This window comes from Protopterus annectens, chromosome 6.part0 (assembly GCF_019279795.1).
Source record: "Protopterus annectens isolate FY-2018-M chromosome 6.part0, PAN1.0, whole genome shotgun sequence".
NCBI classification, from domain to species: Eukaryota; Metazoa; Chordata; order Ceratodontiformes; family Protopteridae; genus Protopterus; species Protopterus annectens.
The window spans coordinates 848303592-848328641 of NC_056737.1; positions in this window are offsets into that span (position 1 = coordinate 848303592).

A 25050-nucleotide genomic window follows, 5' to 3' on the forward strand; every position below is an offset into this window, starting at 1 on the left:
AAAAAATTCCTAACACTGAAAGTGTGACAGACTCTTTCAATGTGGAACTTTGATGAACTTCGAGGAAAATGAACTTTTTAAGACCTCAAATGAGGTGCGTTCCTTGTAATGAGGTACACTTGAGAGGTATGTAGCACTTGACTCTCCCAGCCTAAATCCTGTGCCTAACCAATAATTCACTACTCCTGGGAGAGATTCCTTGGTTGTAATAGAGAGGTTTTTTTTATTATAAAGATAAATAGAGGCTAACTGAGATCTATTACCTCTAAAGTTAACATATTTAATAAAATTTAAAACACTCAAAACCCTAAGTATGCAAACCAAAATATGCATCCTCATTTCTGCACTCCTAAAACTATCATGGCTCACTGTGTAGCCCACTAACAAAACTATTGTTTTAGGACTTAACTCTCAGCAGTACTTTTGTTACTTAACGTTGTCAACCTCAGAATGAACAGTATGTTAGAAGTGTAAATTAACATGACATATGTGCGGCGTACAAATCCACATTCGTTTATGTTCTAAAGAATAGTTAACATAGCTAAATGTAATATGTATTAGAAAAGTTTAACAGACTGTAAATCAGAGCAATACTTTGAAGAAATCACAAGAAGCTTTATTACTTAACAGAGGATAACAAGAGAAATATAGAGTTCCAGAATATCATAAATTTTCCTATAATAATAATTTTAGCAGGCAGACTTGTTTCTAGACAAAGAGTATCTAAATCTAGCTATACGTATAGCCTCAACAATCCAAATTAAGAGCACATTTCTATTTCACCTCTTAAATCAATATTTAGTGGATTATAGCATAATATGGCAACATCAGTTGCAGTTGTGAATAAAGAAACATGGTTACCCTAGAGATGATCGAAATCTTACACGTTCGACTTTTATATGGCCGAGACCATATGAGTGAAGTTTTAAAACTTTGAACGTTCTGAACGAAGATCTCCATACAGCATGGAACAGGAAACTTTCCCTTTTCCTAGTTGTAGTGCAATCTCTGAGTTGGTATATTTAAATATCAGGGGGTGTGGGGGTGCAGGGGGGATTGCCCCCTGCAAAAATGTGCAGGAATTATTTTTTGTTTTGTTTTATTTTTTTTTTCAAGTGTTCACATTTTTGTAACATCGATCATATGGTCTTGGCCATATGAAAGTCAATGTTTTAAAATTTCAATCTTTTGTTGTAGACCAAAAAACACACTACAACTATGTTTTCTTAACTTTTTCAAAATCAGATAAAGTAACAATTTTCCTTATTTACCCCACCATTTAGTTACTTAACAATTCTTAGGAGACTATACAATAATATATCTGAGGTATATGACAAGAATTAGAAGATAAAAAAACATTCAAATTATTGGGCTCTATAACTCAAAATAACTTCATAGTACGATAACAAAACCATAAGTAAAATGAATGCCCACACAGGACAGATCCAGTACCAGGAATAAAGCCTCAGCACATTAGGTTTTATTTATGTTTGCCTTTCTTTCTTTCTTTCTTTCTCCTTCATGCTCTTAGCTCTGCACTTAACCTTTTTTGCCTTTATCTCATACTTCTTCTTCAGCACAAGTAACAGACCAGATACACTATAACTATCGAAACTACCGATAGGAAAATAATGTCGCATAGATAACGACATTCTGAGTTGTCATCTGACTCTTTATATCATTTTAAGACATTTATTTCAAAAGTTCCACCTCTTCAACAGTGATAATGTTCATTTTTTGATAAAGAATTACCTATTGTGTTTAACGTGTCCGAGGTGAGAACCAAATGAAGTAAAACATTGTTAATATTGCCAATAAAGTTCTGCTACACCACAGATTTACCTATGCAGGATCAATAGTAGCATAACAGAAGAAGTGAATGTACCCAAAGTCCTGGTGCAGAGGTCATGCTCTTACCACTGTTACCCAGATTGCAAATTCTCATCGGCTTAAAGGTTCCCTTCTAACATCAACAGAAATAAAACAGTAACCGGGATTTAATTATTTATTTTTTATTTCATAGCAAATGATTTTGAGATCTGACCTTCATATGCCATAGATATGAAGCAGTTACTGCTTTATTTCTGGCAAGTCATTAAAACTTGTAGGAATGCTGATTTTGCAACTTCCATAGAGTCGATCGAAAATGTTTTATCCCTATACTGAAAAGACAGAGTGTTTGGATACCTCATCTGGAATTTCACCTTTTTCGATATAAGGTAAGAACAAAATGGTGTTAATTGTTGTCTTTTTTGTTTAATTGGATAGGGTAAATCTTGTTTTTTTCTCTTTGTCATTGCTAGAATGTTAGCTGCATCTTGATAGTTTAATATCTTGACATAAATTTGCCTGGGTTTATTGGGGATTTGTGATGAACGGGCAGCCAGATTCACTCTTTCAATTACTATTTTGTTAGTTTCAGGAGAGTTATCTAGTAGACAACCCAGTATTTGCACAATGATTTCCTTTAATTGTGGATGTTCATAGCTCTCCGGGACACTTCTGATAAGAATGTTGTTAAGCCTACTTCTCGCTTATAAGTCCAGTATTTTTGTTAGTATCTCCTGGATGTAATTTGTGTTTTTGTCTCAAAGTTTTTGCATCTGATCGATTTTTATTTCATTCTCAGTAACTTTAACTTCTTTTAGTTCCATTCTAGAAGTTATTTGATTGATAGTATTATCAAATGCTGACAGTTGGTCAGAAAAGTTCTGCACTGCCGATTGCAGAGGTTGAAGTGCTGATTTTAATTCTTCCAGGCCAGGAAACTGTTCTGACTCTGTTTTTGTAGTAGATTTGCGAGTCTCTTGCTGTTTACCCCTTCTAGGTCTTATAATTGTCATATCCTTTTCATGTGATGTTATTGTTGAAAATGTTGCTTTAGTTGTTTGAGCATCCATACTTTCTAGATTGGATGACATGTCAGGAGGTATTTTTCAGGTTTGGAAGTAAAACAGGCCTCTTACTTCCACATGTTTCTACTTCTAAGAAATAAGGTGAATAATTGTTTTAGTCCTCTAGTAAAATGGCAGCATATCTTTATATTTATTACTTGAAGACTAAGTTGTACTAACTTAAAAGAAGCTCCTTGGGAGAACTATCATTGAAATAAAGGCTGAATGTCTAGGAATTCTTTAGAAATAGTCAGGATCCATGATCTTATGGTGTTCATGGGATACCTGCATCTTGGAATCCCATCAACAATATTTTCTAACCAAAGCATCATATGTAAGCCTACATAAGAGTGCTCACTTATATCTTCAGGGGGATTGTTGCATCCCCTCTCTTAGTGATACAAGAGCTTGGACTTCATGAGAATATTAGACTTGGTAAAAATTTACCATCAAACCCCTTGAATTCCAAAGGCTTTCGTTAAAAAAGTGTACTACTGGTCCTAGATATAGAATTGGGTCCGTAATACAAATAGTGCAACCATCTGTGAACCACATGAAGGGTGGAGCTGGGATTCCTCTTAGTTAACTATGTTAGGTACTTTTCCATTATCGGGGCAACAGGTATAATGAGCAGTTGCAATGTTAGCACGCAGTCGCAGTGATCCTTAAAGTAATGTAAAAATGTATTTATTAATTATTTAAATTAAAAGCATATCTGTTAGCATTGAGCTGGCAGCTGTATAGTGTGTGTGTGTGTGTGTGTGTGTGTGTGTGTGTGTGTGTGTGTGTGTGTGTGTGTGTGTAGTTGTGGGGCATCCTTTTGCTGCCGTAATCATTACAGCAGGCAGTTTTGACTGAAGGGAAGGCGTGAGATTTTCTATCGCTTATCATATCTGATTCAAACTGTGTGCCATTTCGTTGCATAGCTGTCAAATGTTACTTATGACATTTTCTCACTCTCTCTCAGCTACATGCGTGGGGTTTTCATTCCGGGCTGGGATTCATCTGTCATATTTGTTAACAGAGTCTTAATGCAAATGTATTACAATAAGGAGTAGGACACTGTCCGGTATGTGGAGACATGGTTGTAAAACATACAGGACTGAAAAGAGTTCCATATTTATTTTGTGCAGTGTAGGTGGAATATTCAGAATCCTACGTATTGGTCATAAGTTGTGAATGTCTACATTTTAGCGGAACATCTTGATTTCTGCCTCATGGTATACTTGTCATGAAATGTTTGTCTTTCTGCCAGATCAGTGAGTGTTGAACTCGGAAAATCAATGTAACATGTGAATGTCACACTTTACACTGTTTACAAAATTCATGGTAATGCAAAATCTGTGATCAACTTACTAAGCTTATAAGAACCATATTTTTAGATTTGTTACTATGTATGGGCTTTTCTCCCCTCATTATTTACAGTTTTGTCCAGATGTGCAGAGGTAAGAGGTTGAGAGGTACAGCTCCCGTAGGACTGTTTTGCGGTGAACATACGTTTGTGTGGCAGTTAACGTTTCATGCATGACAGGAAGCAGAGCAGCTGTAGCTTAAAGCCTGGGACATTCTTTTTGAGGACATTGAGAGGTGGGTTTTTTCAATTAAGAGGAACCAGACTGGTATATAAATCAGCACCAGCAGTGTGATCATTGCACCCACATGCTAACATTGCAACTGCTCATTGCACCTGTTGCCCCGATAATGGAAAAGTACCCTATGTTATTATCAAAATGAGTTTTTGGATGTAGGTGTAAGACATACACTTCCAGTACAGATAGCGAAGGGGATAAAGGGTATCCCCATCTTGTCCACCTTTGAATGTCTATTTTAGAGGATGCTTACTTGACATAGAAGACTTGGGCTGTTAAGGGAGTGTATAAAATAAATAAGGAAGTAATGGTTAACAGGAATCCAAAGTTATGCATCGCTTGCCATAAATATTCCTGGTAAGTGGTGTCAAATGCTTTAACACAATACACCAGCATTATGATTATGTTAGTACTGTTTTGCATGTAATGTGTTTAAATATTTGACTACAGGTGCACTAGATCAGGAGTGCCAGCCTGTCCTTTAATAAGTCCCAAATGATTCTGTCTGATATAGTGAGGTAATACTTTTCTTGTCTAGTGGCTAAAACTTTACAAAATATATTAAACTCAGTTTGCAGTAATGAGATAAGCTGGGAATTCGCTGGATCAGTTTACATTTTCTGGGAAGTGTCTCTGCTTTAAGACTTCCAAGAAATAGTGCCATAGTGCAGTGGCCACTCTGTCTCTAACACATTTATAGAAATCTGCTGACAGATCAGCTACTCCTGGTGTTTTTCCTGTAAGTAAGGATTCTGTTGCTTGTATTATCCTGGCTGCAGTGAAAGGTTATTTTAAAAAGTAGGCTTTTTCTGCTGTAATTTTAGTGAAGGACTACCCTTTCCATCCGCCATCTCGTCTGACTTTGTTCTTTGGACTTAGGACCTCTTGTGTTTACATAATAGTCATATGCCAAGATCCTATTAATGTTTGTTACTTCACACAGTAGTGTACCTGCAGCATCATGCAGTGGCATAACATGCATCACCTTATTACATTTATATATAATATTTGCTTATATAACATGCATCGCCTTATTACATTTATACACACATATATATATATATATATATATATATATATGTGTGCGTGTGTGTGTGTGTGTGTGTGTGTGTGTGTGTGTGTGTGTGTGTGCTTATATAACATGCATCACCTTATTACATTTATATATAATACTTAAGCAATAACCCATGCCTGGATGTGGGTAATTTATTTATTTTATTTTATTTTTTATTTTAGATTTGTTAACCGGGATAGTCCTACTGGAACAGGTCCATTTTCAGTGGAGGCCTGGGGAGATAAGCTCCAGAGTTACAAATAAGTGAAAAGAATACAATTCTTGCTAACAGCTACACATTACACTTTATATAATACAATGAGCAAACAGTAGTAGAATTAATTATTAATAAAGGCTAGCATAGTACCATACATCTTTTAATCTGGTTTGCATGACAGAAAAATGGCTATGTTACAGAAACATGAAGAGGAGTGCCAGTGGATAAAAGGTGGGTAGTTAGGTGATACATGGGCAGATCCAGGTTTTTCTAAGATGTGCTTTGAGTAGTGATTTGAAATGGGAGTTCGTGGATGTATTGGTTATGCTAGAGGGGAGAGTGTTCCAGTATTTAGCTATTTTGTAGGAGTATAGGGCTTTTCCGGCAGTATTGTTGGCAGTGGTGATGTTAAGGAGAGGTTTATTAGAAGATGTAAGAGAACGATTGGAAGAGTAGTGGGTTAGTAGATGTTTTAGTGATGGAGTTTTGTTTGGGTTGTTTAGGATATTAAAAGCACATGTAAGCTGTTGGTAGTTAAGTAATTGTGGGAATTCGAGCCATTGAAGGTCAGTAGGTACTTTGCAGTTTTGGGTTTTGAAAGGGGAGTTGTTTGCAAATTTAGCAATTCTGTTGTAACATCCCTCAAATTTGTTGAGGTCTGTTTTTCTAATATGGGTAAATATGGGTGCAACATACAGTAGTATGGATAAGAGATGAGTCTGGGCTAGGGTGATTCTTGCTTTGTCAGTGAGAAAATTCTTGTGTCTACAAAGAGTACCCATTTTTTGTGGACCTTCTTGATAGTTTGAGCTATGTGAATATCAAAGTACAGATTTTTATCAATCTCAACTCCTAGGAGTTTTGCATGTGTGGTAGGAGAGGTGACTGTGCCATTTCTAGATGTAATTGAGAAGGTTAGGGAAGTGGATCTGGATTTATTGGGGGCAAACAAGAGAAGTTTTGTTTTATTAGGGTTAAGAATTAATTGGATGTCAGAGATCCAGCCTTCTACAGAAGAGAAGGAGTTTTGGGCCAGTTTGTTTAGGGTGGTAAGAGATGGGGCTGCACAGGTAAGTGTTGAGTCATCGGCGTATTGTATTAATGTGGCTTGTTTGGAGGAGGTATGTAGGTTATTTGTGAAAATAGAGAACAATAGTGGGCCAAGTATTCACCTCCTGAGGTACACCTATAGAGATAGGGAGGAGGGGTGATAGCTCAGCTTGCCATTGGACAGCTTGCTGTCTATCTGATAAATAGCTTTTGAACCAGGAGATGGTAGGGGAGTCAAATGATAGGGCAGACAGGGCATCAAGTAGTAGGGGATGGTAAACCATGTCAAAAGCTTTAGAAAGGTCCAGGAAGATAGCAGATACAAAGTTATTATTGTTTCTGAGCTGGTTAACTTCATTTATGAAAGACAGAAGGGCAGTAGTTGTGCTGTGGTGTGGGCGGAAGCCATGTTGAGTGAGGGAAAGAAGATTATGTGAGGTTAAGTACTGGAGAACCTGGGAGTGGATACATTTCTCTAAGAGCTTGGATAAGGGAGAGAGAATGGCTACTGGCCGATAGTTGGAAAAGTCATATGAGCTACCACCTTTATGTAGTGGTATGATGTACGAGATTTTCCAGATTTGAGGAACATAGCCTTCTTTGATTGACTTTATTGGCAAAACTTTGATTGACCAGTTTATAAGGATTGAGATGGGGTAAGATAAGGAGTCAGCTGCTATTTTCAAAAAGTTTTCAAGTATTTCATCGGCTGCAAGAGTTGTAGGTTTTAGTTTACAGATGAGCTTCTTAATTTTGCTAGTTGGAACAGGTGAGAGGGTAAAGAAGGGTAAGTTATTTGAGAGTTTTGCTGAGTTATTTGGAGCGCTATTTTTAGTAGTAATAGGAAGGTCATTGTGTTTGGTGAATTGTCTGGTTAAAGTATGAATTGAGTTTATGAAGTGATGGTTTAGTTGGGTAGCAATATTGCTATTTTCATTATTGGGGGATTTAGGGGTGGGGGTGTTAGTTTTACCTGGTCTTAGCAGTGAGTTTAAGGTGTTCCAAAATTTTGTGGGGTTTTTTTGAGTGTTGGTTTTGTAAACTGAGGAAGTAGTTTTGTTTGTCTAGTTTTGTTTGTTTTTTGGCTTGGTACCTGAGTTGTTTATAGTTTTGTTTACTTTGGTTGGAGTTGTCTTTTTTCCATTGTTTCCAAGCTGAGTCCCTAGATGTTAATAAGGCTCTTGCATTTCTGCTCAGCCATGGAGCATAGTTTGCTTTGACTCTAATTTTTCTGATTGGGGCAATTGCATTTAGAACTCTAGTGAATGTTTTGTTGAAATATTCTACTGCTTGGTCTAGGTCTAGAGTTTATAGTGGCTCCCAGTTGCATTGTTTTAAAGTGTCATTTAGTTCCTCTGGGTTTAAGTTTTTGTTGGCCCTGACTTGTCTATAGACTATGGGCTTTGTGATATTGGCACGTTTCCTAAGGAGAAAAGCAGGGAGATGGTCGCTTAGTCCATCTGGTAGAAGTCCTGTGTGATAGTTACATTTGGGATAGTTTACTAATGTCCAGTCAATAATAGACTGTCTTTGGGATTTTTTGTCTATTCTTGTGGGTTCTTGGATTAATTGGGCAAATCCATAGAGATTTATTGGAATGGAGGGGTTAGTTGAGTTACATGCTATCCAGTCAGTGTTTAGATCTCCTAGTACAATTGTTTCATGTGGAAGGTTTTGACTGAACCACTGAAGAATTTCCTCTATAGCATGGGAATTATTTCCAGGAGGGATATAGCTACATAGAATGTTAATTTGTTTTTCATTGTTTACAGATATAGTGGCACCTACGATTGCTGCGTTCTGAAATATGGGTATGGAGGTTTGAAGTGGCTGGAGATTAAGTGAATTTTTAAATAAAATGGCAACTCCACCTCCTTTCCTGCCTTTTCTGTCTAATCTTAGAATATTGTATCCTGTGGGAGAATTTCATTGCTTGAGGTTGAGGGTTTGAGCCAGGTTTCTGAGATAGTGAGAATATCTGGGGAATGGTGAGAAATTAATGCATGTAGGTCTGGGAGTTTGTTAATACTTCTGGCATTGATATTTATGATCAGTAGGTCTGACTGCATTTTATTTTTTAGGGTAGTGGAGCAGGGTCCTGGGTTTGTGTGAATGTCTCTTGATATAAGGAGTATTGTGCTAAGAATTACTATATGCTTAATTGTGAGTGCTATACTTGCGAAAACTTTAAAAGGGGTTTTCCTTTAGTATTGATTTGGAAGGTGGGTCTTATTAGTATATAGTATTATGTTGTCTTTAAATAATGTTGGACAGATAGTAAAGTTGGTATATGTGTTAATAGGTGTTAAAGTATGTGTTGTATGATAAGTGGTATTATATATAGGGTTGAATGTGTGAATGGATGCAATGTAGGTTAAGGAAGAGAGTGATAGTAGGAGGAAAGTTACTAGAAAAAACATGTTAGGGTATAGCGGGAAATAGATGGTGTAAGGCCTTAGGATTGAGAGTAGGTTCTAAGGTATGGTAGTTGTGAGAGGAGTACAAAAGTAGGTGTAATTTCCTGGGGGTGTGGCCAGTAGTAGTAATTGGTGGAGGGAGGTGATCAGGTGACAAGGAGCACAAATATATTTGGATGAGAAGCAAAACCAAAACTGTAATAGCCCCTATAATATAATTATAAGAATGCAATGATTGTGCATATCAAACTATACACATATATTCACTATCTCCCTTAGAGCCAATATGTCCAAAGTGATCCCAGGCCTATTGTATGCCTATTATCAAAATAAATATAATGGGGTGGATACATACACACCCTTAGATGTAAAAGTTCATGTAACTCTATGTTGAAGTCCAATATAATAAAGCCACCAAATGTAAAACTTGAACCATAAACCAAATTAAGATTGTAGATTAAGTCCCAAGACCATAGACAACATCCAGAAATACAAAAGGGTCTTACAGGTTCCAGATACATGACCTGTTATTAATCCAGGTCCAATCTAACCAGATGCAATGTTAAACAAAGAACAAATGTAGCATTTGTAATAGTGGACCCGATTCGTTGGAAAAGAACAAATCCGTTTGAGAGAGAAAAAAAAAAAAACAGTTCAATTATCACCTAAGCAGCAAAAAATGCTGCAAATCCATTTAAAGAAACCAGTTCCACTGGAAAAGACAGATCCATTAACACATACGCACCAGATAGTCCACTTGGAAAAAAAAAAAACAGATCAATTTTCCCCTAAACATCAAAAAATGCTCTGAATTCGTTTGAAGAAGCCAGTTCCATTTAAAAAGACAGAATTGTTGACACATAAACACAGTCCCTATGTAATGCTGTATTTACCCATGGTTGGTGTGGTTTGGTCATGAGGGCGAAGCCCGAGTGGCCAAACAAAGACAACCATGGGTAAATCCAACATTACCCATACCCAGAAGTCGGTTATAGCTATTATACAATGTCATTATTTAAGAAAAAAAATACTTACTTTTCTTAAATAATGGCATTGTATAATGTCTCCGTGCTGCCCTTCCGCAGCTGTCCAGTATTCTGCAGCAGTTCTGATGTACTGCGCATGTGTATGCGTACGCATTACATCAGAGCTGTGCGTGGAAGCAATGGAGGAAGGAAGATCGGCATTGCTTTTTTAAAGGTGTTTCCTATATTAATAGAGTTTAACATAGCAACATAGCTTTAAAAAAAGCAATGGAGAAAGGAAGATCTCGGTTCCCTTTTTTAAAGCTGTCTCACTATGTTAAATGAGTTTAACATAGCGAGATATCTGTAAAAAAGCAATGGAGAAAGGAAGATCTCTGTTGCTTTTTTTTAAGATATCTCGCTATGTTAAACTCATTTAACATAGCGAGATTACAGCAACGGAGCAATTCCTTTCTCCATTGCTACCAAAAACACATAAAATCAAGACTTATACTAATGGAAAAAGTCCAGGCGACCGGACCTTTTCCATTAGTATAAATTGGATTTACAAAAGGCATACTGACCAATCAGCATGCATGTTTAGGAATATTAATGGGGAGTCGTATAATTGCTTATATAACATGCATCTTCTTATTACATTTATATATACACACACACATATATATATATATATATATATATATATATATATATATATATATATATATATATATAGGTCTACCTGATAATGCCAAAAGCTGAAAAAGCAGATGACGAGAACACTGACACCGGAAGATCAACAACGGAAATAACCAACAGTTGAAAAGCCCGACTCTGAGAACACCGACATGTTAAGGTAAGTGTGCGATAGTGACAGACTTTAGGGTTAGGGGCGGGTTAAGTGAGTTAGGGTTAGGGTGCGGGTAAGGTAATAGTGCGATAGTGACAGACTTTAGGGTTAGGGTGGGTTAAGTGAGTTAGGGTTAGGGCACAGGTTAGGTGAGTGTGCGATAGTGACGGACCTTAAGGTCAGAGTTTGGGTTAAGGTTAGTTAGTGCATAGATAGTTGTGTATGTAAGGTTTAGTGTAGTTTTGTAAGGTTTTTGGTGTGTTTGTGTTGTGTGTGTATTTTTCGGGAAAGGTATTTGTTTTGTTTTGTTGATTGTCAGGATTGTGGTTTGTCGGGCATGTGAAGTTTGTGCTTTTGAACTGCTGGTTTTGTGATGTCGGCTATCTCGTTGTCAGTGTTTTGGCATGTCGGTGTTTTCAGGTAAATTAATCAATTTAATCAATTAAGCATTCTGACTCATCAATTCCAAACTTAAAGCGCTACTGCTTTCTAAAACCAAAATCGCTTCAAAACTGAAACTTTTTAAAATACATACAGCTAAAATAAACATATACATATACATTTAGATTAACTTATACAAATAACTCATTTGCTTTGTCATATTTAAAAACAAATTTTCAAACCTTGTATAGACATAAAACATAAAATGCATCTGACGATATGTATATTTAAAAACACGTACCTCCCTAAGCCAAGTGATTCGTGATTCAAAAATTAAATACATATCCAAATTGATTAATTTAAGTACTTTATATACAGATCTATGCTATTGAAGTAGTTGTGTTTATACGTCTGATGAAGCGGGAAAACCCGTGAAAGCGCTTACGTTGTCTCTGTGTGTTTTTTGCTGTCGTTTTACATTAAACCTGATTATCGCTAAGTGGCTTTTTGGATTTATTTGAAGCTGAGTCCTGCCAGACGAGTTGGAATTGTGGTTTTTATGCTGCCTATCGCTGTTGGATTTTATATTTACTTTCTGATTTGGGTTATTTGTGTGTTGAGATATATATATATATATATATAATATTTGGTTATACAATATGCATCACCTTATTACATTTATATATAATATTTACTTATACTGATGCTCCTTTTCCACAGTCTGTACTTCCCACATTAATTTATTAACTGTTTGCTATTTTCTCCTTACTGAAAGTTAATATCCCAGCATTACATTGTCTTTTAAAAAACTCCATTGCCTGAATTTTTACCAGACAGTATGCAGATTCCACATTATTGTGGATTGCTCTTGGTCTGAAAGTCCTGTAGGGCATATATCCACCTCCTTTACGTTAGTCATATACTTATGACTAAAACACAGACACATGAAATACAAAATAGTTTTGTATTTTTTTTAAGATATCATAAAGATTTGACAAATTAATCAGATGTAATCAAACAAAAAAAAATCATGTACTATGGCTGTATATTGGGTGTCTGAGAACAGAATGTAGAGCAAGACACTGCTGTTGTGTCTGTATCAAGTCTGTATGAAGTCTGTTCAAGAAACAGAGACCTCCAAAGCAGAAATACAAGCAACCTCTACCCCCCAACACAACCCAAATGACACACAGCCTGCAGACTCAGTGTGCCACTCAACTGCAGCCAATAAGGCAAAACAACGTACCCAACACACTAGTCATAGGCGACTCTATAGTCAGGCACACTGATGTCCCACTTACCAGGCTTAACAAGGAGAAGGTTACTGTCAGCTGCCTGTCAGGTGCCAGGATCCACCACAAAACCCACTCACTCAGGTCACTCCACAACAAGTACAAATATGACTCTGTCATTGTCCATGTTGGTGTGAATGACCTCAGATGTACCTCCCTGGACTACATGAAAAGATATATTTAAGAGCTCTCTGATCTTGTAGCCCAGGCAGGTATGACCCTAGCCCTGAGTAGCATTCTGCCATCACCCAGAATGATACTGCAGTACAAGGACAAAATGATTGACTTCAACAATTGGCTAAGCTTCTGGTGTCATTCTAAAGGGATCCAGTATCTGTCTGCCTGGGATGACATGGTCGACAGACCACAATGCTTTGCCAGAGATGGCCTGCATCTGTCACCCCTGGGATTCTGGATACTGGCTAAGATTCTTGCCACCCCTATAGTGCCTTTTTTAGGCAAGGTTCAAATGACAAATTCACCACCGTAACAGGAACAGGCAAGCAATAACCGAGGGTAATGCTACTCAATGCTAGAAGTCTAAATCTCAAAATGCACTCACTGGAGGCACTCCTTAAAATGGAGAACATTGATATCTCTGCTGTGACTGAGACCTGGTTCAAGACTCCAGAGAGCACCCCTGCACTACCAGGCTATAACTCTTACCACACTTTTCAGCCATGTAACCTGGGCAGGAACACCAAAGGCGAAGGCATGTCCATATTCATTAAAGATATCCACACCTCCAGGCTAGTTGCTCAGCATAATGCAGCTGAGGTTATCCAAGTGCAACTAACTCTGGGCAAAACTGCAATCCAAATTGTTTGCTACAGATCCCCCACCATGCCCCAGGATTCCCACTCCTCTTTTCTTGATATACTGGAAAATATTAGGGTTCAACCAAACACCGTAATAATGGGCGATTTCAACTACCCCACAATTAACTGGGAAAACTACTCATGTACTAACTCCTTCGCTCAACGCTTTCTGGAATTCATAAATTCCAATGCCCTAGATCAACTTATCCACACCCCCACCAGGGACAGCAATATCCTAGATCTAGTCATTACCAACATGCGTGACCAGTGTTCCACACCTGAAGTCAACACCTCATTGGTCCGATCCAACCATAAGCTAATTACCCTAGATATCCACATCCTGCCCCCACCCCCATTAAAGAAACCATGGTAAAAAATTTCTCTAAAGCCAACTTCATGCTTCTTAAAACAAAAGTGGTGAACTTCATGACACCCAGGCACATGGACAGTACAGTTACGACTACTGAATCCCACACAATTGCACTTTATAAGCACTTACACGAGTGCATGGATCGTGCTATACCAAACAGAACCAAGATGCTATCCTCCAAAAAAAGAGAGCCAATCTGGTGGTCCCCTGCCATAAACAAACTGTACAACAGAAGGAAGAAACTGTTGCAAAAGAGAGCAAAATCTCATGAGTGGAGGAGCTCCCTGGTCAGCCTCAGTAAGAAGCTGCGATCCCTGGTAAAATCCTCCAAAGCTAGTTACGAAAACAAAATCGCCACTGATTCTAAAGACAACCACAAAGCATTCTATAGCTACGTCAAGAATCTCAATGACAACACTCAGATCTGCTCTGAGTTACAGCCCAATGGCACTAAATATACAGACCCAACTGATATTGCGAACATCCTGGCAGATAGGTTCAGTGCTAACTTTACCCCCCTTTCATCCCCTAAAGAGCCAATCTCTATACCGGAAGAATGCAAAGTTCCTGTAATCACAGCTGCACAGGTAAAAACCACACTCTTCAAAGCCAAGAACACAGCATCCATGGGACCAGACAACATCGCAGGCTGCATTCTACATGAACTACAGAAAAAAAAGTGGCACCCCACATAAGTATCATGTTCAATCATAGCCTCACCTCAGGCTTTGTGCCCGCTGAATGGCGCACAGCGATGGTTATCCCACTCCACAAGGGGGGAGCCACCACGGACCCCGGGAACTACCGGCCTATTAGCCTGATGGGCGTGGTCTGCAAGGCCATGGAATGTATCATCATGGAACTTATAAACAAAGACATTGGTAATCTCCAAACTCTGGACCCTACCCAGTTCGGGTTTGTAAAAGGCAGATCATGTCTCCTAAACCTGATAGACTTCTTTAAAGCAGTCACCAAAGCCGTAGATGAGGGTAAGATGGATCACACAGTCTATCTAGATCTTGCCAAGGCTTTTGACACCATCCTCCACTCTGGAATTATAGATAATGTCACTAAATTAGGTATAAATCCCTATGTCACAAGATGGGTTGCCAACTGGCTCACTGACAGAACCCACACTATGAAAGTAGCAGACTCCAAATCTGACTTCAGACCAGTGACAAGTGGACTACCACAGGGTTCAGTCCTGGGTCCTGTCTTGTTTGGTATCTACTTCTCTGAAGTACAGGCTAACAAAGAAGGTCTTTGGCTAACAAAGTTCGCAGATGACTGCAAACTAGGAGCCATAATCGAAACTCTTAACGATGTGGACAGCCTACAAAAGGGCCTCACTGAGGCAGATATCTGGTGTCAAAGCCATGGCCTCAAGCTCAATGCCAAAAAGTGCATTGTCATCCCCTTTGGTAAAAACTATGTACCCATGAACTACAACATAGGCGGTAGTATACTTAACACTGAAAGTGTGATAAGAGACCTTGGGACACAGGTGGACAGTAGTCTCTCCTTTGATAATCACATCGCCACAGTAGTCAGGAAATCCTTCTATGTGACCCACTTCATCACAAAAGGTTTCTCATCCAGAAAAAAAGAGGTCATTGTTCCCCTCTACTCATCACTCATTAGACCCATTATAGAGTACAATGCCCCTTTTGGTATGTACCTCACAAGACATCTACAACAACTGGAAAGGCCGCAGAAATACCTCACAAAGAGGATTACTGGCCTCAAACAGATCCCCTATGCAGACCATTTCAAAAAACTCCAGCTTTACTCCACCGCATATCATCTACTCAGAGGTGATCTCTGCCTAACATACAAAGCTATGTCAAACCCAGAGCTGTTGGATATGCTCCACTTAAAGAAGTCCCAATCCCTCCGAGGTACACACTCTAGGGACCTAAACCTTGTCACCACAATAAACAGAACTTGCTGGAGGGATAAATTCCTGTCCCAGAGACTTCCCATACTCTGGAACAAACTACCTATCTATATCAAACAAAGCTCCTCATTGGTACTCTTCAAGAAAAATCTTGATGATTGGATGGGAAATAGGAAATTCTCCCCGGGGATCACTTCTGAGGCTCTTCTCGACAGTGGCACAGGAAAATAATTTTCTTGGGAGGCAAAAGCCAGGGAGCCTTTTTGGCTGGGTTTGTATAGGCCTTAGGGTTGATAGCCCAGTATCTACCTATGAACCTATGAACCTATGAACCTATCACAAATATAAAACTTATGGGCATGGTGGAACAGAAATCAATTTCATTAACTGAGAGAATCTTAGTTATCTTGTCTCATATGGAGGTATGGGATTGGTTTGTGCTTATATTATTTACCCTGAGCTGAAAGTAAGAAGCAGAGGGAAATAAGGAAGACATTCAGAAAAAAATATTTTAACTATGATTGTCCATGATATGTAACAAATAGAGCCACAGGCCATAGACTGCATATCAATGCTAAATGATAAAATATATACAACATATTTTATATTAATAGTATTTTTTTCATAAAACATTTATTTTTTGGTAGGCTATAATGTAAGGTCTATTTTTTGTTAGGATCTAATGTAAGGTCTATTCTAGGAATGAAATATCCATCACTGGAGTGTTGAGTAGTGGCTTAAGGTACTCTACAAAAAATATTGTTAGAAACTACGAAAACAAACACAAGCCTAAAATGTGGAATACCAGCATTTCCTGTTGTAAATTATGACAACTCTTCGATACCTAGAAGTATTTTTGATCTTCAGTAAAAGTTAGTTTATCCATTGCAGAGAATTACATAAGACCGATTTGTCAATATTATACAGAAAAACGAATGGGAAGGTTGCATTTAAATACAGGCTTAAAAAATCCTGGAAGTGTATGTGCCTTTCAAATTTTAAACCAGCCAATAAAATGTCAAATTGTGAAGTTATCTGCATGATGGTTAAGAAGAGAACAGTATTCACTGGTGCACATTTTAAAAGCAGGAGGCAGACAGAGGCTGACCAATTGGAGAGCAGGAGATTGTAGGAAAACAGACTAATAAATGTAAGCACCATGCTAAAAATGCCTGTACTGTTTGCACACATGGAACTGGTATATGCAAAAAACTTCAGTTGCAGTTGGATATGACATGGCGACTCAGATGCCCTAAAACTTATTGCTTGAATTATGTTTGTAAGTAGTATTAGAGTGTTGATTAGTTTCCACAAGGAATGTAATTAGTACATCAAGAGGAACCCTCATGCTATTTTTCTTAACTATACTGATGTGAAAATGGTTTTAGGAACATCTTCTTGAAACATAAGACAGGGAAATTGTTTTCTGCTTATATGCTTCTCCCTTTTATAAATAATTTAACTACTTCAACGTTTTTTGCATTTTACTTTCAAATTTACTATTTGTTAGATCAACACAAAATCTGATGTTATACTTTTCTCAGGCATTCACCTGAAAGTGGAATACTCTGAAATGCTAAGTTCTGCTTCTCTGTCATAGTATTTTAGACACACAGACTGACACACTCACACAAACACACACACATGCACGCACGGACGCACGCATTCATGCACGCATACACACACACACACACACACACACACACACACACACACACACACACACACACACACACACACACCCACACACACACACACACACACACACACACACACACACACACACACACACACACACACACACACACACACACACACACACACACGCATATATACACACACACACACCTTCATACTCTGGTTTGAATGAATAATAGTTCTAAATGAAGGAATGCTTCATTCCAAAGAATACTTGGCACCATGTAGGATATGTGTAAAAGTCAAGTGAGAGCATGTTTTTTTAATGCCTGCATTACTAAAGGAAGACAAAATGTAAAAAGTAGTTCTGATCTCCTAAGACCATACACAATTTGAACTAGAGAAATTGATGATTTTGGTTTGTAACAGGTTCAAGAATCTATTACAGATAAAGGTTATAAAGTGTAAGGTTAAGCCTGCATTTCACAGCGCCATCCATGAAGAAATTCTATAGTCATTCCTCCCTGTCTACAGTTGAAGTATCTCACTTCTTTGTCAAGCTATCTGTGTCTGTCCTCGCACTGTAAAACAACATCATCTGGTGCAGTGGATTTTACCCAAACACTTCACACAGGCATCTTAGCAAAGAGAAAGCAAGCAAAAAGAGAAAACCTTAAGGTGCATTTCCCACTTATCCTGCCAATTGGGGTTAGTGTTTTACTCTTCAACGTTTTTTCTTTTTATAACTATTAGGGTTGCCACCTCACATAAGACCAATTCCTAGAGATGCTATTTTAATGTTAAACACAAACCATATTGTTTGGCTTAAGTGCTGTCTGACTCGGAGGCTATCAGTCTTTGATATGTTAATATTCATAATGATTGTACAGTGAATACTATGTACAGGAAAAGTTCAAAACAATAATACAACTGTAAACTAATTAAAATGTTCATTCTGTGTGCTTTGGGAGACAAAAACTACTTGCGCTTAAAAGTATATTTCTGATCAGATCTTGCAGCCACCAACAATTTGGGTGTTTACATCAAGAATTCATGAAACTGAGAACAACTGTACCTGAAATTTCTGCACACCTGCAGCTCAGCTCACAAAACACCAATTCCAGACAATTTCTTTCTTTAGTCCACAAAGAATTCATCACAGTGAAAGTTTGTTCACACGAAGAATCAACACAGGTATCGAAAATGCGAAGGATACAACTTTAAAGATTTCCTCACCACGCTTCCTATGTGTCACTTTTGCAAAAAAATCTTTCCATTGATCAACCACTCATCCATTTTTTCCACCAGCTCTGTTTGAACGTCACACAGAATGCAATAGTCATCATAGTACTTGTCTTTGTTGATGTCAATGCGCAACTTGTCTTCCAGTTCCTTGAATAAGCTCCACATCACTGGTTCTTTCAAGGTTAAAGCTCTCATTGCTTAAAATTCTGAATCCTGGTAATTATACCACTTATCTAGGTAGTTTAAACACTTGTATACTTGATCAGCATCAACTTCAAAGTGCCTTTTCTTATCCTGTGAAATTCTTTTAAACATGTCTGCAGCAGCCTTTCCATAAAATTTGTCTTACTTGCGATCTGCAGTTTTCTGTCTTATTCCAAACATAATATCATGCAGTTCAGAACTAGTAGTTTGATCCAACTCTAAAACATTAGCACACTACTTTGAATGACCTGCATAACATTCTGTAAGAAACAGCAGTAGAGTCTAGGTTTGGAATCTCTTCATAAAATTACATTGTGGCATTCTTTTTCTCCCCTTGAAACAATGTCTGCAAAGCAGGCCATACTAGAAGCACTAAGTGCTGGAAGTAATGATAACCATCTTGTTGGTACATGACGAAGAATGTCTTGATACTCAAGTTTGACAAACTTGAAAAATTACTGGAGCTGTGCAGTTCATATGGCATATCTGGAACATTCAGCATAAACTTTGAGAAGGAGAATTTCAATGTCTACTGATAAAGTTTTGCATGCCTGTTTAACACAATTATGCAGAATATGGTACTTGCAATTCACCAAAATGAGTTCAGAATATCTTTTTTAGTTTCTCATACACAGAAATCTTCCCAAAATTCACTGGAGCATTATTCCCCATAAATGCAGACCCTTGGCTTATGTCCAATCCATTTTTCTCTATCACTTCAACTAATCTACCCATTATTACCTCACTGCTTTCATCTGAATCTTCATAAAAGTCTAGCAAACCATGTTTTATTCCTTCTTGTTTTGAAAAATACTGCACTTTAACTGGAAAAAGTTTAACGCTTCCTTTGTTTGAAGAGTCAGTTGCTATTGAAAAGTACTTTAATTCTTTAAAGTCAGAGATCAACTGTTCTTGTGAAGCAGGAGCGACAACATTTTCAATTATATTAGTTGCTTTCATTCTGCCACAAGCAATCTTTTTTGCAATACTAGATTCTGGGAAAATAGTTCCCATTATCTTGTTACCACAATCTTGAAATGCATAGCTGTGATGATGCTTAACACCGTGGTAAGTTAGAGTTACTGCAGTATCTGTTATAAGATCGTCCTCTTTGGTATTTGTTTTTCTGAAGAATCTCATCATGACTGTATTTTGCTTAATCTGCTTCACATTTTTATTATGTTTCCCCAATGTTTCATGCACTAATACTAATTTGCGTCCCTCGTACTTTACTGTAAATGTGGGATGGCAAATTTTGCATTCTGCTTCAGACTCTGTTTTCTTACCCATTCAATCCTTAAAATCATATTCTTTTAACCATTCGTCATTGAATGAACAGTGGTACTTCTTTTTTGCCTTTACACAACTTTCATATTCAGAATCCAAATACTTTGATTCAGCACTGCGACTTATGAGGTTTTATTGATCATACGCAGTGCAGCGAAGGCAACAAATTAAGTACAGTAGACTCTAAGTTATCCAGCACTCATGGGAATTGGTACAGTACAGACTCCGCTTCTAGGGCAGCAGGCAGTTATGTAGACATAGAGCTATTCATTTTTTTTATGGATAAGAAATTTCTTGTTTGGAAAACCAACCCAAGAAAGTGAAATACATAATAAAATTAAGGAAATGGTTAAGCAGCTTTTTGATTCCCCTATTCTTGGTAGATGCCGGATAAGCATTGTTTCTGGTTGCTAGAGAGCTAACTCTAAGAAGAAAAAATCTGGGCAAAGCAGTAAATAATGGGCAGTATATTTAAAAAATGTCCCAATTTTGGGGACTTTGTCCTACTTTTATTTATGGCTTTGTCCAGATTTCTTGCTCTAAGTGGTAAAGAGGTATGGAGCGAGAGATTTTGTGTGTGTGTGTGTGTGTGTGTGTGTGTGTGTGTGTGTGTGTGTGTGTGTGTGTGTGTATGTGTGTGAGTATGTATATGTGTGTGTGTGTGTGTGTGTGTGTGTGTGTGTGTGTGTGTGTGTGTGTGTGTGTGTGTGAGAGAGAGAGAGATCGAGAGAGTAAGTGCAATGTGTGAATGAATGCATAAGTCAAGTGGCATACCTCTCAACCTCTTAGAGCAAGAAATCCAGACAAAGGCATGAATAAAAGTGGGACAAAGACCCAAAAATACAGAGAAGTTTTAAATATTGTTCTTACAAACTTAGCAGGTTGATAGAATAACAGGTTTTGCATTAGCATGAATTTTCTGAAGAGTATGAAGTCTGAAAGTCTTTCATTATTTATTTCAGTCTTTAATTATTTGCCACTAATATGCCAGAAAACCACAATTTTATCAGAAATGGACCAAAAATATGAGGCAGAAATCTGGACATTCTGTGAAAATCTGTACATTTGAGAGGTATGTGGATGTGTGGCTGTGTGTATGTGAGAGAGAGAGAGAGAAACAGCAATGTATAAATGAATGCGTAAGTGGGTGTGCGGCATGTGCATGTGACAGTGAGAGCGATGTGTGAATGAATGCAGGTATGAATGAGGAAGGGACTGTGTGTGTGTATGTGTGTGTGTGTGTGTGTGTGTGTGTGTGTGTGTGTGTGTGTGTGTGTGTGTGTGTGTGTACAAACTGTACAAACACAACACACGTCCAATCACTAATATATTAATTTTTCCACATCTTACCTTGTTCGGCCTCAGCTTTTTCTTGTTCATCTCCCTCACCCCTGCTATCAGTAACAAACATCTTCAAAAAACACTTACACTTCTACTGCTATAACTTCCTCACCAGCAAACCACCACCTCAGTTCCTCAATAATCAGGCCAATCCTATATCTGAGCGTACTACTGTAAAGATCACACTTCTATATGATTACTAAGACTAAGAATATTTTTTTTCTCTGCCTAAAAACTCCAAAGACCTTATTTAGACCATCCTCCATAATCTTTATATTTCTTCTTAAGAATAATATTGAACCCAACCCAGGACCAACAACTTCCTTTCCTCAACATCAGAACTATTCCCTTCCGATACTGGCCTATGCCCTCCACAATGCACATTGCATCAGAAACAAGCGCTTTTATTTCCCAGTACAAACCAGACATTCTAGCAGTTACAGAATCCTGAGTCAAAAAAATACTCCATCAACTTCCAGCACTTTTTATCCTCCTGAAAGAATATCAGTGATGCCAGACCAGCCAAACAATCAGGTGGAGGCTCTCTTATTTTGCACAGAAATAATCTAAATCCAATAGTCATTGCCCAGAGAAACTCCTCCTCAGACTTGACCTAAATGGATTTTCCTAAAATTTCCACTTCACAAAGGCAAGCCACTACTGATCACTACAGCTTCTCTACCACCTACTGATTTCCTACGTAATTTCAAATCAGTCATCACTACATCCTTAATAACTGTCCCACAAATAATAACACAATCATTCTATGTGATTTCAGTCTTAATTATCTTGGTCCTCTCTTTCATCTGACATAGGTTCTTTCCTAGCAGACCTGGGTCTCCTTCAACTCATAAAAAAAAAAAAAAAACTCCCAAATTTCGTATATCCCCCTATTTAACCACTTGGTACCATAGTAGTATGTGGTAGTCAGGTACGGTGTTGGTTTCACTTCTACCATTCTTCCCTCTTCACCACTCAAATTCTGTCCACCACAATTAAGAATTTCTACTTCCTGGTGTTCCCTACTAAGAAGTGGCTTATATCTTGTCCACCTTCCTATTATCACATATTTTTTGACAGAGTTAATGAGGTTAATAGGGTACCCCCTTTCCTTAAAAAAGTTTTTCCAAATAAATAATTTCACTCAAAAATTCTGCCTCATCAGATATCATCCTAGCCATCCTTATCATCTGACCTTTAACGATGTTCTTTTTAAGTTGTTTTGGATGGTCACTTTGATAATGCAGGTAAGAGTTCGAAAAGTGTTCTTTTCTATATATATTTGACTTATAACACTTGTTAATCCTGTCCTTGCTAAGTTTGACATCCAAGAAGTGTGTCTCATCTGTCTCTATCTCATATGTGAAATTCAAAAATGAGGTTGTGCCATTAATATAGCCTATAAATTCATCAATTTTCTCCTTCCCAAAAAATAAATATATCGTCTAAAAACCTAAAATATTGCACAATATATTGGTTATATTCTGTTTTAAAAACATATTCTCTCTCCCAATATAACATTATAATATTTGCATACATGGGTGCGCATGCTGAATCCATAGCCACTCCTTCGTTTTGGTGGTAATAATCTCCTTCAAAATAAATAAAGTTGTATTTGAGCACCAATTCCATACTTTCCAATACATTCCTGAAGTCAAAAGGTGTAAGCCAATCCATCTCGCCCAAGACCTTTTCAAACCACTCTAATCCTGTTTTTTGGGGTATAACTGTGAACAATTCTTTTACATCAATTGTTATAAAAAACATATTGTCTTTGAACACCATTTCACTGATTTTACTTAAAAAATCCCAGGAATCCTTTAAAATATGCTTCCATCTAGAATAGATTTCCTTAGTCATGACATCCACATATATAGCCATAGGCTGCGTCTTTGAACCCTGTGATGCCACAATGGGTCTCAAGGGGGGGGGTCTCGTAAGGATTTATGTACCTTCGGGATTCCAAAGATACCTGGAATGACAGGTCTGGCCACTTTCAAGTATTTATATAACGCCAAATCTATCAAACCAGTAAAAAGATTGTCTTCCAAAATTAGGTCTATTTTCCGATAAAAAATGTTAATTTCATTTTTGGTCACAATACTATAGTTTTGATCCTTATCTAGAATGTCTTTCATTTTCCTAATGTATTCCCATGTCTCCATAAACACTACACTCCCTCCCTTGTCCGGCTTCATCACTCAGATACCTCTATTGCTACTTAAATCATGTAGTATTTTTTCTTCCTTCTTGTTCAAATTGTATATCTTCCCTTCATTAATCTTATATTCTTTCCTGATTCTGTTAGTGACACATCTTTCGAAGTTGGCTATCTCAAAATGTAGTGGTGGATTCCAAACACTGTGTCTTTTAAGGGCAACCTCATTCGTTGTAGTGTCCTCACTATGTATATGCATAAGGTTAATTTTCCTTGTAAACAATTTGACATCCAGAATAAGTTTGTCTATACTAGGTTTCCTTGCTGGAACAAAAGAAAAACCTTTTGTAAATAAGTCAAAATAATTTCTATCAACCATCAAATCTGTATAATTAAAAATGTTAAAATTGTTATATGTATATATAACCTGTTTTGCATTCTCACTGAATTCTGTTTTACTGTGAACACTGTCATGGTCTAAGCTATTTAAAAATCCACTTCCCCATCTTGCCTAACCATGTTATTGGTGTTAATATTCCCTGCAGCCACAGAAGCATACGGTTGCTGTTGCCTATTTCTAATCCTTTCTGATCTCCTTACTTCATCAACAGCACCCTGGCCCTGAAGTGTGTCTATATCTTCATTCCTACTCAACCTAGGGAATTCTTCCTCAAAGTGTGCATTTTGGTAACCCTCCCTATTCCAATGATATCTATTGCTTTGATTGTAATTCCTACCTTGTCCATCCTGCCAGTTCCTTTCATTCTGCAATGTATTAGGACGGTAGAATCTTCTATTGACCGTGGGTGCCTGTATATTGTGGTAGCCAATATTGTATTTCTGTCATTTACGAGGAGACTAGATAAAAGTAAAAAGTGTTTAAGATTCATGTTTTTTTAAAATGGAACATTTTTTCAAAACGGAACAGATATTTTTCATGCTGCTTTGTTTGTAAGTGTATACACTTAATTACTTGATTGATTAATGATTTAATTGATTAATGACTTCAATTGGTGCATTATACTGTGTATATAAGAGAAACTGGTTCTGTTTAATTTATTCTGAGGAAGTCTCCGGATGCGGAGACGGAAGCGCTTAATGTTTGACCTAAGGAACTATTTGCACTTTGTACCAACTGGAATTTAGTTGTGTTTTGGCTTGTTTTTACCTTTCGGACATTAAACTTTTGTCAACCTAGTTCAACGGGCTGCTGGCTATCTATTTTGGACAACCTTTATTGTACCGGATCCTGTTTCTGTACATTGCACAAATTGTTGTACAATACGATATATGTCCCAATGGTAGGTCTTCTGTAGACATACCCATTGAGTTGTGTGATCAGATTGTTTTTGCAGGTATGGTGGGGGAGAGACAGAGATGTGT